Below are 14236 nucleotides of genomic sequence, written 5' to 3' on the forward strand. Positions count from 1 at the left end.
CGGAACCGACTCGACGGCACCTAACGACAACGACATGAGATGATTGAAAATTCCATTGCTTAGATCAGGGGCACCTTAGTCCTGAAGATGACACCGTTTCTTTTTAGCACTTTAAATAAAAATGTCTTTTGCAGCAGATATTCCCAATGCAATGTGTGATTTGATTTCTTGACTGCTTCTCCCTTGGGTGTTGATCGTGGATCTAAGTAGTATAATCATTGACAACTTCAATATCTTCTCCATTTATCATGATGTTGCTTATTGGTCCAGTTGTGAAGATTTTTGTTTTCTTTATATTGAGGTGCAATGCATACTGCAGGCTTTGGGTTTTGATCTTCATCAGTAAGTGCTTCAAGTCCTGTTCACTTTACAGCAAGCAAGGTTTTGTCATCTGCATATTGCAGGTTGTTAATGAATCTTCTTCTAATCCTGATGCTGTGTTCTTCATATGGTCCAGCATCTCAGATTATTTGCTCAGCATATAGATTGAATAAGTATGGTGAAAGAATACAGCCCTGACACAACTTTCCTGATTCTAAACCACACAGTATTCCCTTGTTCTGTTCAAACGACTGCCTCTTGATCTATGTACAGCTTCCTCCTGAGCACAGTTAAGTGTTCAGCCATTACGGAGATGCAAATCAGAACCACAATAGGATACCACCTGACCCCTCTAAAATGACTATGATAGGAAAAAAAAGAAAAACCCTGCAAAACAACAGGTGTTGGCTACAATGCAGATAAATTGGAATTTTCACCATTGCCAGTGGGATTGTAATATGGTATAACCGCTGTGAAAAACGGTTTTGCAGTTTCTCCAGATAATTAAACATAGAACTACCATTGGTCCCAGTAATTGCACTCCTACCTATATATGCCAAAGAATTGTTTCTTGGTTTTTACTTCTAATTATTAGGACTAGTTTAAAAACCTATTTCAAAATAAATATTTTTACTAATTCTCCTTAAGATATTCTTTTTAATGAACAAATGCTAGTAAAAAAAGCTGGTATTTTCAAAAGATCTTACTACCTTTTAGTTTGTCTTAAAGGTGATAACCAGGTAGCTCTATGTTTAATTTATCCCTAATGCTGATTGATTGGTCTCATTAGCTAGAGATGCTCTGGTTTATGCACCCATGCTTAGTTTTGCCACCCTGAATGCCATTGATCTCTTCACTATTGGGTCTTACTCGCAGTTGCCATCCTGCATTAAGGTAAATGCTTTGCGTCTATGTTGTTAAAAGTTTAAAGTTTTAGAATTAGAATTTCTTTGTATTATTGACCAGTCTATCTAAATTTAATTTCTTCTATATTTTTAGAATGAGTATTTCATTAGCATATTTTTCTGCGAATACAATTATGGTTTTTAAATAAATTGGAATCAGAATGTTAATAGCTAACAAAATGGTGGAATCTCCCCCTCCCCTTCCATTTTTTGCAGGGGAGTCAGTGAGGGCAATGTGGAAACGTAACTCAGGGTTCATTGGCCTATACATCTATTTCAGATGAGAAAATAGTGTGAACAAAGTTTGGGGGGGAAATTTCATAACTTGTTGTTGTGGCTTTTTATTTTACTTTAGACGAAAGTTTACAGAGCAAATTAGTTTCTCATATTGTGGCTGTTTATTGACTTAGTGCAATTATAATTTATTTTTAAGCTTTTAATGGTGTCATCCAGAGACATTAGGAGCCGTGGTGGTGCAGTGATTAAGAGCTTAGCTCCTAACTAAAAGTTGGCAGTTAGAATCCACCAGTTGCTCCTTGAAAACCCTATGGGGCAGTTGTAGTCTGTCGTATAGGGTCGCTGTGAGTCGGAATTGATTTGAAGGTAATTTTTTTTTTTTTAAGAGACGTTAAGTTAGTTTCACAGATGGTGTATGAAGATCATTTGTGTTACCATCTTAGCTAGGTGTTGGAAAGGCTGGAGTCTGACAGTGTAATGCAATGAAGTAATTATTAACACTTTCATATAGATACAGAAATGAATGTTGTGATTCTCTTGGGTCAAACACTTTTGAAGTAAGAAAATATAATTGTAAATTTTGAAGTAAGAAAATATAAATGTAAAGCTAGGAACAGATAAAACACTGTACCTCTTGATACTTAATTTTATCCCCTGTATGGGGATAAAACTTTTCTACCTGACTCAGTTACCAAAACTGAGAAACTAACTACACTTCACCAGATTCTTAGACATTGTCTTCTAACTACAGACCCTCTTCAGCTGGCAAATCTTACAGTTTGTATGTATTTGAGGCTTATTTTAAGGGGTTGATTTATTAAAATATTTCTTTAAATAGCTCTTTGGGAACAACCGGAATGCAAATGATAAGACCGTTCATTATGAAGAATATAATCAATGTCACTGAACAACTTGTGTAGAAATTGCTAAATGGGAACCTAAACTGCTGTGTAAACCTTCACTGAAAACACAAAAAAATATATTAAATAAAAATTTATCCTAAAAATGGAAAAAAAATACCTCTTTTGATTATTGTTAAAGAAATACCTTTATGAAGTTTGGTTTTTTAAAAAATGATTTACTAACTTATTTTAAAATGTTTATGAATTGATTTTTTCCCTGAATAATGAAATATCCTTTAAGAACTTTTGATATATAGCTTTTACAATGTTAAAATCTGTGAATTTTCAGCCCCATAATTTCTCTTTACTACAAACAGTACGTTTTGATGGTTGAGGTTGTGTGTCAACTTAACTGGGCCGTGACTTTCAGTGGTTTGGCATTTCAGATATAGCCTGGCAGTTATGCAATGTAATCCCTTCCATGATGAGACCTGATATAATGTAGTCCATGATCAGATATGTTATGAGAAGCCAATCAGCTGAAAGGGCATTTCCTTAGGGGAGTGGTCTGCATGGAAAACATATGGACTTTCTGGCTAAGCTTGGTGGCTTTTGCTGTCTTCTGGATCCTGCATCCAGCTCATAGTCCTGTGACCTCTGGTTCTTGGTACTTGAGTCAGCAGCCTGCTGTCTGACCTGCTGATCTTGGGTTTCTCAGCCCCTGCAGATTCATGAGTAGAAGAATCCTCCAACCTAATGGCTGACCCATGGAGTTGGGACTTTCAAGCCTGTACAACCCCATGAGCCATCATTTCCTTGCTATAAATCTCTCTTTCTTTCTCTTCCCTTATATGCATATATACACACTTCACTGATTTTGCTTTTCTAGAGCACCAAGCCTAAGACATGTACTAAGCTAAGGTGTGGAGAAAATCACCTAGCATCAGAGAAAAGAAGTGCCAGAACTGAGCTCCAAAAAAGTATTGTTTGTTGATTGTTGGGCTAGTTGCCTTTGGTTTCTTGTCAAACCAAAAACTGCCAACTATTTATATATAGACACTATTGAAATATTTGGGCAGATAAGAAAGAATTTAAAACAATCTGAAATTTCCCATACCTAGACTGAAAGTCAGTAGTATACATCTTTTCACAAAGTACAGTTCTTCTGTTTCTTCTAACAGCAAATGAGTGGGTGAAGTTTTGAATTGAAGGAGAATTTGGAGCTGCTTTGACAGTGACAGGAGAATAATGTTCCTTGATGGGCTTTTAAGCTAGGAATTCTAGTTGAAGATAAGGAAACAAAGTTAATCATGTATACTGTTTTGTTACTTTTGTATTACTGAACTATGCCTGAAGAATGACAAATATATTTACCATAAGTTTGTTATGTAATTTGAAACGATTTTGAAAGGAAATTTAGTGTTGCCTCTGGGAAGTATCAGTGTTCCCTCTTGTATAATGTTCTCCACAGTTAATTTTACTTCTATATTAAAAAAAAATTTGTTGTCACCTAATCTACTGTTCCATAGTTCATAATATGCTATTATCTGTATACTTTTGATTAACCATTTCCTTTTCTCATGCCATGGGAAGATGGACGAGCTTTGGGTCATAGCATACAATTCAGTTTTATGTATCAACTGGTAGTTTCAACACTTTGCTGATGAGAAACTTCTTAAGGCCATGTATAACTGCATTCATATCCTTTTGAAATCTGAGACGTGATTGTTTAAGGATTATGTTTCTCCCCCCAATTTTTTATTTGCCCTTGATGTTGAACAGTAGCAGCCTGTGTGTCACTATTTTTTTTTAATTGTTTGGAAACTGGGAGACGGACCAATCTAAATTAACTTATACATTGATGAAAACAAAAAAATGAGTAGTAAAAAACAGTAATATTTACCATATCTTCAACTTGAAAGTAATAAATGAAGGGGATCATGTGCTTTAGTTTTATATTGGCTGAAAATTAAAAATGAAATGTTTTAAAAAGATTATACCCCAAATTATTACACACATTTCAATTTTGAGATAAGGTGATTGTCATGGATTGAATTATTCCCCCCCCCCCAAATGTGTGTATTAATTTGGTTAGGCCATGATTCCCAGTATTGTGTGGTTGTCGTCCATTTTGTGATTGTAATTTTAAGGTTGGGAGGATTAGGGTGGGATTGTAATGCCATCCTCACTCAAGTGACCTCCCTGATCTAATGTAAAGAGAGTTTCCATGGGGTGTGGCCTGTACCACCTTTTATCTCTTCAGAGATGAAACCCAAGGGAAGAAAGCAGAGAGTTAGGGACATTATACCACCAAGAAAGAAGCACTAGGAGCAGAGCACGTCTTTTAGACCCAGAGTTCCTGAGCAGAGAAGCTCCTAGTCCAGGAGAAGATTGACGAGAAAGTCCTTTCTCCAGAGCCTACAGAGAGAGAAAGCCTTCCCTGGAGCTGATGCCCTGAATTTGGACTTCTAGCCTACCAGACCGTGAGAAAACACATTTCTCATTGTTAAATACATCCACTTGTGGTATTTCTGTTATAACAGCACTAGATTACTAAGACAACGGTGTAGAAAAGTAAATCAAAAGAAATTTCATCAATAATCATCTTTTGAAAATAAAGCCTCTGTTAAATGAAGTTTGCCATTCCTTGATTTGGTGTTGAAATAATATCTTACTGTGAATTTGCTCAACCAGATGCATTAGATCCTTTCTGCTAATTACTTCAGTTAGAAGTGTAACATTTCAAAATTTAATGTTAATCAGGGGGAAGTGGGGAAACGTTATGGAAGTGGAGCAATATCATGTTGGAAAATGTGTTTCCCTCTCAGTTTGGAGGTAAGTAAAATTGAATCTGGTATGTTTATAATCTGTTGTAAATATTCTTAACAACATCAGTCTTTTTGTCTTTTTCTTTTGTTCTCATGTATCTAATATAACAAGTCTACAGGTATATAACTCTAGATGAGCATTATCCAATAAAAACCATTATGTGAGCCAGAAATATGAGCAACATATCTGGATTTTTTTTTTAAGAATTTCAGTTCTGCTGTGCATTTTTCTTTTGTTCTATCAGGGGCTGTCTGTTGTGGCCCTGCTCAGAACAGTTGGTAGTGGTAGGTGGGCACCATCTAGTTCTTCTGGGCTCAGGATCGATAAGACCGAGGCACATGAACCCTCATGTAGGCTCCTGTAGACTAGTTTCTTCTCTGGGGGTCTGGTTTCCTTCTTTCTCTTTTGCTCCGATCAAGTAAAGACCAATAGTTGTATCTTATTCTGATTTATTTTTGTGACTTCCCTACCAGGGTTGATGTCTGGTTGCTCTGTCCTGAGTTCTTGTGTTGGGTTGGTATCTGATATTATTGATTTTCTAACAAGAGAACTCCCCTTAGTATTTCTTGTAGTTTGGTTTTTGCAAATTCCCTAAAGTTCTGTTTATCTGGAAATGTCCTAATTTCACCTTCATGTTTGAGAGACAATATTGCTGGATATATGATTCTTGCATGGCAGTTTTTCTACTTCAGTGCTTTCTATATGTAATCCCATTGCCTTCTTGCCTGCATGGCTTCTGCCGAGTAGTCTGAGCTTATTCTGATTGATTCTTCTTTGTTTGTAATTTTTTGCTTATCCCTGGCTGCTCTTAAAATTTTCTCTTTATCTTTGGTTTTGGCCAGTCTGATTAAAATATATCTTGGTGGCTTTTTTGGGGAGCCTACCTTGTATGGGGAAACTCTGGTGGTGTAGTCGCTAAGTGCTATGGCTGCTAACCAAAGGGTCAGCAGTTTGAAGCTGCCAGGCACTTCTTGGAAACTGTATGGGGCAGCTCTGCTCTGTCCTATAGGATTACTAGGAATCAGAATTGACTCAATGGCAGTGGGTTTGGTTTTTGGTTTTGGACCTTGTATGGGGTTCAGTGAGCATCTTGGATAGATATTCTTTCATCTTTCATGATGTCGGGGAAGTTTTCTGCCAACAAATCTTTAACAATTCTCGCTGTATTTTCTGCTATCCCTCCCTGTTCTGGTACTTCAATAACTCATAGGTTATTCCCCTTGATAGAGTCCCACATGCTTCTTAGGTTTTCTTCGTTTTTTTAAATTCTCGTATCTGATCTTTTCTCAACTATACTGTTGACTAGTGTTTTATTTTCAGTCTTGCTAATTCTGACTTCCATTTCCTCAGTTCTGCTCCGCTGACTTCCTACTGAGTTGTCTAATTCTGAAATTTTATTGTTAATCTTCTGAATTTCTGATTGCTGTCTTTCTATGGATTCTTGCAGCCTATTAGATTTTTCATTATGTTCTTGAATAATGTTAATTTCCTCAGCTACTTTATCTGTGTGCTCCTTGGCTTGTCCCGTGTTTTGCCTGATCTTCTTCCTGAAGTCTTGAAGAGTTCTGTATACTAATCTTTTGTATTCTATATCTACATAATACCAGGAACACATCTTTATCTGGAAGAGTCCTTGATTCTTTGTTTTTGGGGTTTACTGAAGCAATCACAATCTGCTTTTTTATGTGATTTGATATCAACTCTTGTCTCCAAACCATCTATAAGTTATTGTATTATTTGGTGTTTGCTCACTATGTCCTAGCTTCTTGCTTTTTTTTTTTTTTTTAGTATTTTTTATTGTGCTTTAAGTGAAAGTTTACAAATCAAGTCAGTCTCTCACAAAAAAACCCATATACACTTTGCTACACACTCCCAATTACTCTCCCCCTATGAGACAGCCCACTCTCTCCTTCCACTCTCTCTTTTCTTGTCCATTTTGCCAACTTCTAACCCCCTCCACCCTCTTATCTCCCCTCTAGGCAGGAGATGCCAACATAGTCTCAAGTGTCCACCTGATCCAAGAAGCTCACTCCTCACCAGTATCCATCTCCAACTCATTGTCTAGTCTAATCCATGTCTGAAGAGTTGGCTTCAGGAATAGTTCCTGTGCTGGGCCAACAGAAGGTCTGGGATCCTTCTAGTCTCAGTCAGACCACTAAGTCTGGTCTTATGAGAATTTGGGGTCTGCATCCCACTGCTCTCCTGCTCCCTCAGGGGTTCTCTGTTGTGTTCGTTGTCAGGGCAGACATCAATTGTAGCTGGGCACCATCTAATTCTTCTGGTCTCAGGATGATATAGTCGCTGGTTCATGTGGCCCTTTCTGTCTCTTGGGCTTGTAATCGCCTTGTGTCCTTGGTGTTCTTCATTCCTCTTTGATCCAGGTGGGTTGAGACCAATTGATGCATCTTAGATGGCTGCTTGCTAGTGTTTAAGACCCCAGATGCCACTCTTCCAAGAGGGATGCAGAATGTTTTCTTAATAGATTTTATTATGCCAATTGACTTAGATGTCCCCTGAAACCATGATCCCCAGATCCCTACCCCTGCAATGCTGGCCTTCGAAGCATTCAGTTTATTCTGGAAACTTCTTTGCTTTTGGTTTAGCCCAATTGTGCTGACCTCCCCTGTATTGTGTGCTGACTTTCCCTTCATCTAAAGTAGTTCTTATCTACTATCTAATTAGTGAATGCCCCTCTCCCATCTTCCCTCCCTTCCCCCCTCATAACCACGAAAGAATGTTTTCTTCTCAGTTTAAACTATTTCTCAAGTTCTTATAAAAGCGGTCTTATACAGTATTTGTCCTTTTGCCACTGACTAATTTCACTCAGCATAATGCCTTGCAGGTTCGTCCATGTTATGAAATGTTTTACAGATTCCTCACTGTTCTTTGTTGATGCGTACTATTCTGTTGTGTGACAATATCATAATTTATTTATCCATTCATCCATTGATGGGCATCTTGGTTGCTTCCATCTTTTTGCTATTGTAAACAGTGCTGCAGTAAACATGGTTGTGCATGTATCTGTTTGTGTAAAGGCTCTTATTTCTCTAGGATATATTCCAAGGAGTGGGATTGCTGGATTGTATGGTAGTTCTATTTCCAGATTTTTAAGGAAGTGCCAAATCGATTTCCAAAGTGGTTGTCTTATTTTACATTCCCACCAGCAGTGTATAAGTGTTCCAGTCTCTCCACAGCCTCTCCAACATTTATTTTTTGTGTTTTTTTGGTTAATGCCAGCCTTGTTGGAGTGAGATGAAATCTCATTTCTCTAATGGCTAATGATCGTGAACATTTCCTCATGTATCTGTTAGCTACCTGAATGTCTTCTTTAGTGAAGTGTCTTCGTATCTTTTGCCCAGATTTTAATTGGGTTATTTGTCTTTTTGCAGTTGGGTTTTTGTAGTATCATGTAGATTTTAGGGATCAGGTGCTGATCAGAAATATCATAGCTAAAAACTTTTTCCCAGTCTGTAGGTAGTCTTTTTACTCTTTTGGTGAAGTCTTTGGATGAGCATAGGTCTGTGATTTTTAGGAGCTCCCCGTTATCTAGTTTTTCTTCTGCATTCTTAATAATGTTTTGTATACTGTTTATGCCATGTATTAGGGCTCCTAACATTGTCCCTATTTTTCCTTCATGATCCTTATCATTTTAGATTTTATATTTAGGTCTTTGATCCATTTTGAGGTCTTTTTTGTGTATGGAATGATATGGGTCTTGTTTAATTTTTTTGCAGATGGATATCCAGTTATACTAGCACCACTTGTTAAAAAGACTGTCTTTACCCCATTTAAATGTTTTGGGGCCTTTGTCAAATATCAACTGCTCATATGTGGATGGATTTATGTCTGGATTCTCAATTCTGTTCCATTGGTCCATGTGTCTGTTGTTGTACCAGTACCAAGATGTTTTGACTACTGTGGCAGTATAATAGGTTCTAAAATCATGTAAAGCAAGGCCTCCCACTTTGTTTTGTTTTGATATACCCAAATAGGCTACTAGAATGAGCTAACTTGCTTATTAATAGTTGTATGTTAAATGGTTGCCCAGAAGATTTTGAGACATGAGATGCTACTCAGCTCATTAGGATTCAGAACATGAACTTTGCTGATTCAATCTTTTGTATGTGGAAATACAGTTTTTATCACAACATTTATTTAGGAGTGTGTTGGTTAAGATTGTGTGTCGACTTGGCTGGGCCGTGATTCTCAGTGTTTATATGTGATTACTCTTATAATTGAATCTATTGTGAGTACCCAGTGAGTTGAAGGGAGTTACCTTGGGGGTGTGGCTTGCATCCAAATATAAGCAGTCCTTCTGGCTTTTTCAATTGCTGTGGATCTGGAGGCTGCCTCCTATTTGTCTGACCTCTGGCTCTTGTGACTTGAGCTGTCAGCTTATCTGCAGATTTGGGGACTCATCAGTCTTCACAGTCTAAGCCCTGCTCTCTGAAATGCCAATCTTGGGTTAGCCAGCCCCTGCAGCTACATGAATTGAGAGAAGCCTCTATCCTGATCCACGTGTATTCCTCCTCTACGATCACGTGAGCTGTTTTCTTTATACAAATCTCTTTATATATATGTTTATACCCTTTACCGGTTTTGCTTCTCTAGAGAACCCATCCTAAGACATTTGGTACCAAGACTAGTTCTACAGAAACAAAATTGTAAGGATGAGTTTTCTAAATTGGTTCCTGAGTCTGGTTAGTCTCAAAGATGTTGCTGACTCTGCTTCCAGCAGTAAAGATTGTGCTCCTAATTCATGGCATGAGATGATGATACAATTACACAAAATATCACCACCAGTAGATCAGGTGTTAGTGAAAGGTGAGGCTCTGGGTGCGCACATGTGTGATTTCTTTCTATGGTTTTGTCAGAATGAGAAGTATAAGGAAGCTGATTGGTTGGTCCTACTTTCACTACACAAACTAGTGAAAGAAAGAGATCCACTCAGGGCTTCAGAGTCAAAGCTCAAGTGCCACACAAATGACCTAAGGTTTCTACTTGTGCGTAGAAAGAAAACCTTACTTATTGTAGTAACAGAGCTGAAATTGCGGAAAACCAAATACAGAGCCTTGCTGTAAGAATGGCTGATGCCAGCTCAATTACCAAACTGGAGAAGTGTCTGAAATTAAAGTAGGGCATTGATTGGGAAAAAAGGGAATCCTTAAACTTGGGAGATAAGCAGATTATCAGGAAGCTGGCTACACAGAGCCCCTAAATTCCAAGGAATCGAGCCTGCCAGCAGAACCACTCCCATCTGAAAGATTATTGCATGTTTATCTGCTAAACCACTCTGCCCAGAAAAACCATTAACTCCTCCAGTCCCGTCTAATGAGATCAGGCCTAGCTCAGCTGCCTCTGTATAGTGTGAGTTGTTTCTTGGGGCATTACCTGAGGCAGATGCTTTACAAGACAATGCTGAATGTTCTCAAAACAATTCCACACTACCAATTCTGGCTTCTAGACCTATAATTAGACTTAAGTCCCAACAAGCCCCCAAAACTGAAGTAGAAAGTGTGACCCAGAAGGAGGAATACTACACTCCAAAAGAACTGCTTCAATTTTCTAATTTGTACAAACGGAAACTTGGGGAATATGTGTGGGATTGGTTTATAGGGTTGTGGCATAATAGTGCAAGGAACATGAAGATGGATCTGCCAGCAATATGGTGGCAAGTTGATTACATTAGACCACTTCCATCATGGAAAGGGCAGCGTTTTGTCCTTATTGGAATAGGGACTTGCTCTGAATATGGATTTGCTTTCCCTGTATGGAGTGCTTCTGCCAAAACTACATCCATGGACTAACAGAATGCCTTATCCACCATCGTGGTATTCCACACACCATTGCCTCGGATCAAGGGACTCACTTCACAGTAAATTAAGTGCAGCAGTGGGCCCATGCTCATAGACTTCACTGTTCTTACCATTTTCCTCATTATCCTGAAGCAGCTGACTTTATAGAATGATGGAATGGCCATCTAAAGTCACAGCTATGGCCCCAGCTAGGTGACAATACCTTGCAGGGTGGTCTTCTCCAGGAGGCTGTATATGCTTTAAAACAGCGTCCAATATATGGTGTTTCTCCCATAGCCAGAATTCACGGGTCCAGGAATTAAGGGATGGAAATGGAAGTGACACCACTCACTATTACCCCTAGTGACCCGCCTGCAAGACTTTTGCTTCCTGTCCCTTTGACCTTATGCTTTTCAGGTCTAGAGATCTTAGTTCCAAAAGAAGGAATTTTCCCACCTGGAGACACATCACTGGTTCCATTGAAGTGGAATCTAGGTATGGTGCCTGGCCACTCTGGGCTTCTCACACCTCTGGATCAAAGGCAAAGAAGGGAGTTACTTACTGGCTGGTGTGATTGATCCTGATTACTAAGGGGAACTCGGATCGATATTACATAATGGAGGTAATGAAGAGTATGTCTGGAATGCAGGAGATTCCTTAAGGCGTCTCTTAGTACTACTATGCCCTGTGATCAAAGTCAATGGAAAACTACAGCAACCCAATTCTGACATGACTGCTAATGATGCAGACCCTTTAGAAATGAAGGTTTGGCACAAAATAATAAATGTTGAAGAGGCTACGGAGAGTTTGGAACTCTTATACACTGCTGGTGGGAATGTAAAATGGTACAACCACTTTGGAAATCTATCTGGCATTATCTTAAACAGTTAGAACTACCATACAACCCAGAAATCCCACTCTTCGGAATATACCCTAGAGAAATAAGAGCCTTCACACGAACAGATATATGCACACCCATGTTTATTGTAGCTCTGTTTACAATAGCAAAAAGCGGGAAGCAACCAAGGTGTCCATTAACAGATGAATGGTTAAATAAATTGTGGTGTGTTCAGACAATGGAATACTATGCATCGATAAAGAACAGTGACAAATCTGTGAAACATTTCATAACATGGAGGAACCTGGAAGACATTATGCTGAGCGAAATTAGTCAGAGGCAAAAGGACAAATATTGTATAAGACCACTATTATAAGATCTTGAGAAATAGTATAAACTGAGAAGAACACATACTTTTGTGGTTACGAGGAGGGGAGGGAGGGAGGGAGGGTGGGAGAGGGTTTTCTACTGATTAATTAGTAGATAAGAACTGCTTTAGGTGAAGGGAAGGGCAATACTCAATACATGGAAGGTCAGCTCAACTGGACTGGACCAAAAGCAAAGAAGTTTCCTAGATAAACTGAATGCTTCAAAGGTCAGCGGAGCAAGGGCGGGGGTTTGGGGACCATGATTTAAGGGGACTTCTAAGTCAATTGGCAAAATAATTCTATTATGAAAACATTCTGCATCCCACTTTGAAATATGGCGTCTGGGGCCTTAAATGCTAACAAGCGGCCATCTAAGGTGCATCAATTGGTCTCAACCCACCTGGATCAAAGGAGAATGAAGAACACCAAGGTCACACGATAACTAAGAGCCCAAGAGACAGAAAGGGCCACATGAACCAGAGACCTACATCATCCTGAGGCCAGAAGAACTAGTTGGTGCCTGGCCACAATCAATCACTGCCCTGACAGGGAGCACAACAGAGAACCCCTGAGGGAGCAGGAGATCAGTGGGATGCAGACCCCAAATCCTCACAAAAAGACCATACTTAATGGTCTGGCTGAGACTAGAGGAATCCTGGCGGTCATGGTCTCCAAACCTTCTGTTGGCCCAGGACAGGAACCATTCCCAAAGACAACTCATCAGACATGAAAGGGACTGGACAGTGGGTAGGAGAGAGATGCTGATGAAGAATGAGCTGTTTATATCAGGTGGACACTTGAGACTGTGTTGGCATCTCCTTTCTGGAGAGGGGATGGGAGGATAGAGAGAGTCGGAAGCTGGCAAAATTGTCACGAAAGAAGAGACTGGAAGGGCAGACTCATTAGGGGGAGAGCAAGTGGGAGTACGGAGAAAGGTGTATATAAACTTATATGTGACAGTCTGACTTGATTTGTAAACGTTCACTTGAAGCTCAATAAAAAAAAAGAAATGAAGGTTTGGGTCACCCCACCAGGGAAAGAAATATGACCAGCTGAGGTGCTTGCTAAGGGCAAAGGGAATACAGAATGAATGGTGGAAGAAGGTAGCTCTAAATAGCAGTTATAGCCATGTGACCGGTTGCTGAAATGAGGACTGTAATTTTTACAAGTATCTCTGTTTCATATGTGTGCATAAAATATTTTTGCTTTCTTCGCGTATAAAATGTAAGATGTAAATGGGGCTAGTGCATTTTCAGTTGTATGCATGTTGAATCACATTAGGCACAAGTATGACTTTATAATTGTCTTTATTCTGAGATTATGTATGATTTAAGGAGATGGGTACATGTGCCGGGTTGAAAAGGGGTGGACTGTGATGGTTAAGATTGTGTGTCAACATGGCTAGGCCGTGATTCTTGGTGTTTATATGTGATCACTCCCATGATTGAATCCACTGTCAGTAACCAATCAGTTGAAAAGCAGTTTCCTTGGGGGTGTGGCCTGCATCTGAACTTAAGTAGACATTCTGGCTTTTTCACTAATTCTGGGTCCTGTGGCTGCCTCTTTTTCATCTGATCTCCAGCTCTTGGAACTTGAACTATAGGCAAACCTGGAGATCTTGGGATTCATCGATCTTCACAGCATGAGAGCAGGAGCCCTGCTTCCCAACCTGCTGACCTTCAGTTTGCCAATTCCTGTGGCTATGTGAATGGAGAGAAGTCTCTGTCCTGATCCATGGGCTTGGGATGTTCCAACCTGTACAATCATGTGAGCTGTTTCCTTGATATAAATCTCCCCCTATGTATATACTTATGGAAACTCTCATGGCCTAGTGGTTGAGTTTGGCTGCTAACCAAAAGGTTGGCAGTTTGAACCCAGCAGGCAGTCCTTGGAAACCCTATAAGGCAGTTCTAATCTGTCCTATAGGGTCGCCATGAGCCAGAATTGACTTGGCAGCAATGGTTTTGGTTTTGTTTGGTATATATATTTATACGCTTTACTGGTTTTGGTTCTCTAGACAACCCAGCATAAGACAAGGAGATTCTGCCTTTCACATTGATGTGCTTAGCTCTATTGTTGAAATCAGTTGACTGTAGTATAT

Source organism: Loxodonta africana, chromosome Y (genome assembly GCF_030014295.1).
Source record: "Loxodonta africana isolate mLoxAfr1 chromosome Y, mLoxAfr1.hap2, whole genome shotgun sequence".
NCBI lineage: Eukaryota > Metazoa > Chordata > Mammalia > Proboscidea > Elephantidae > Loxodonta > Loxodonta africana.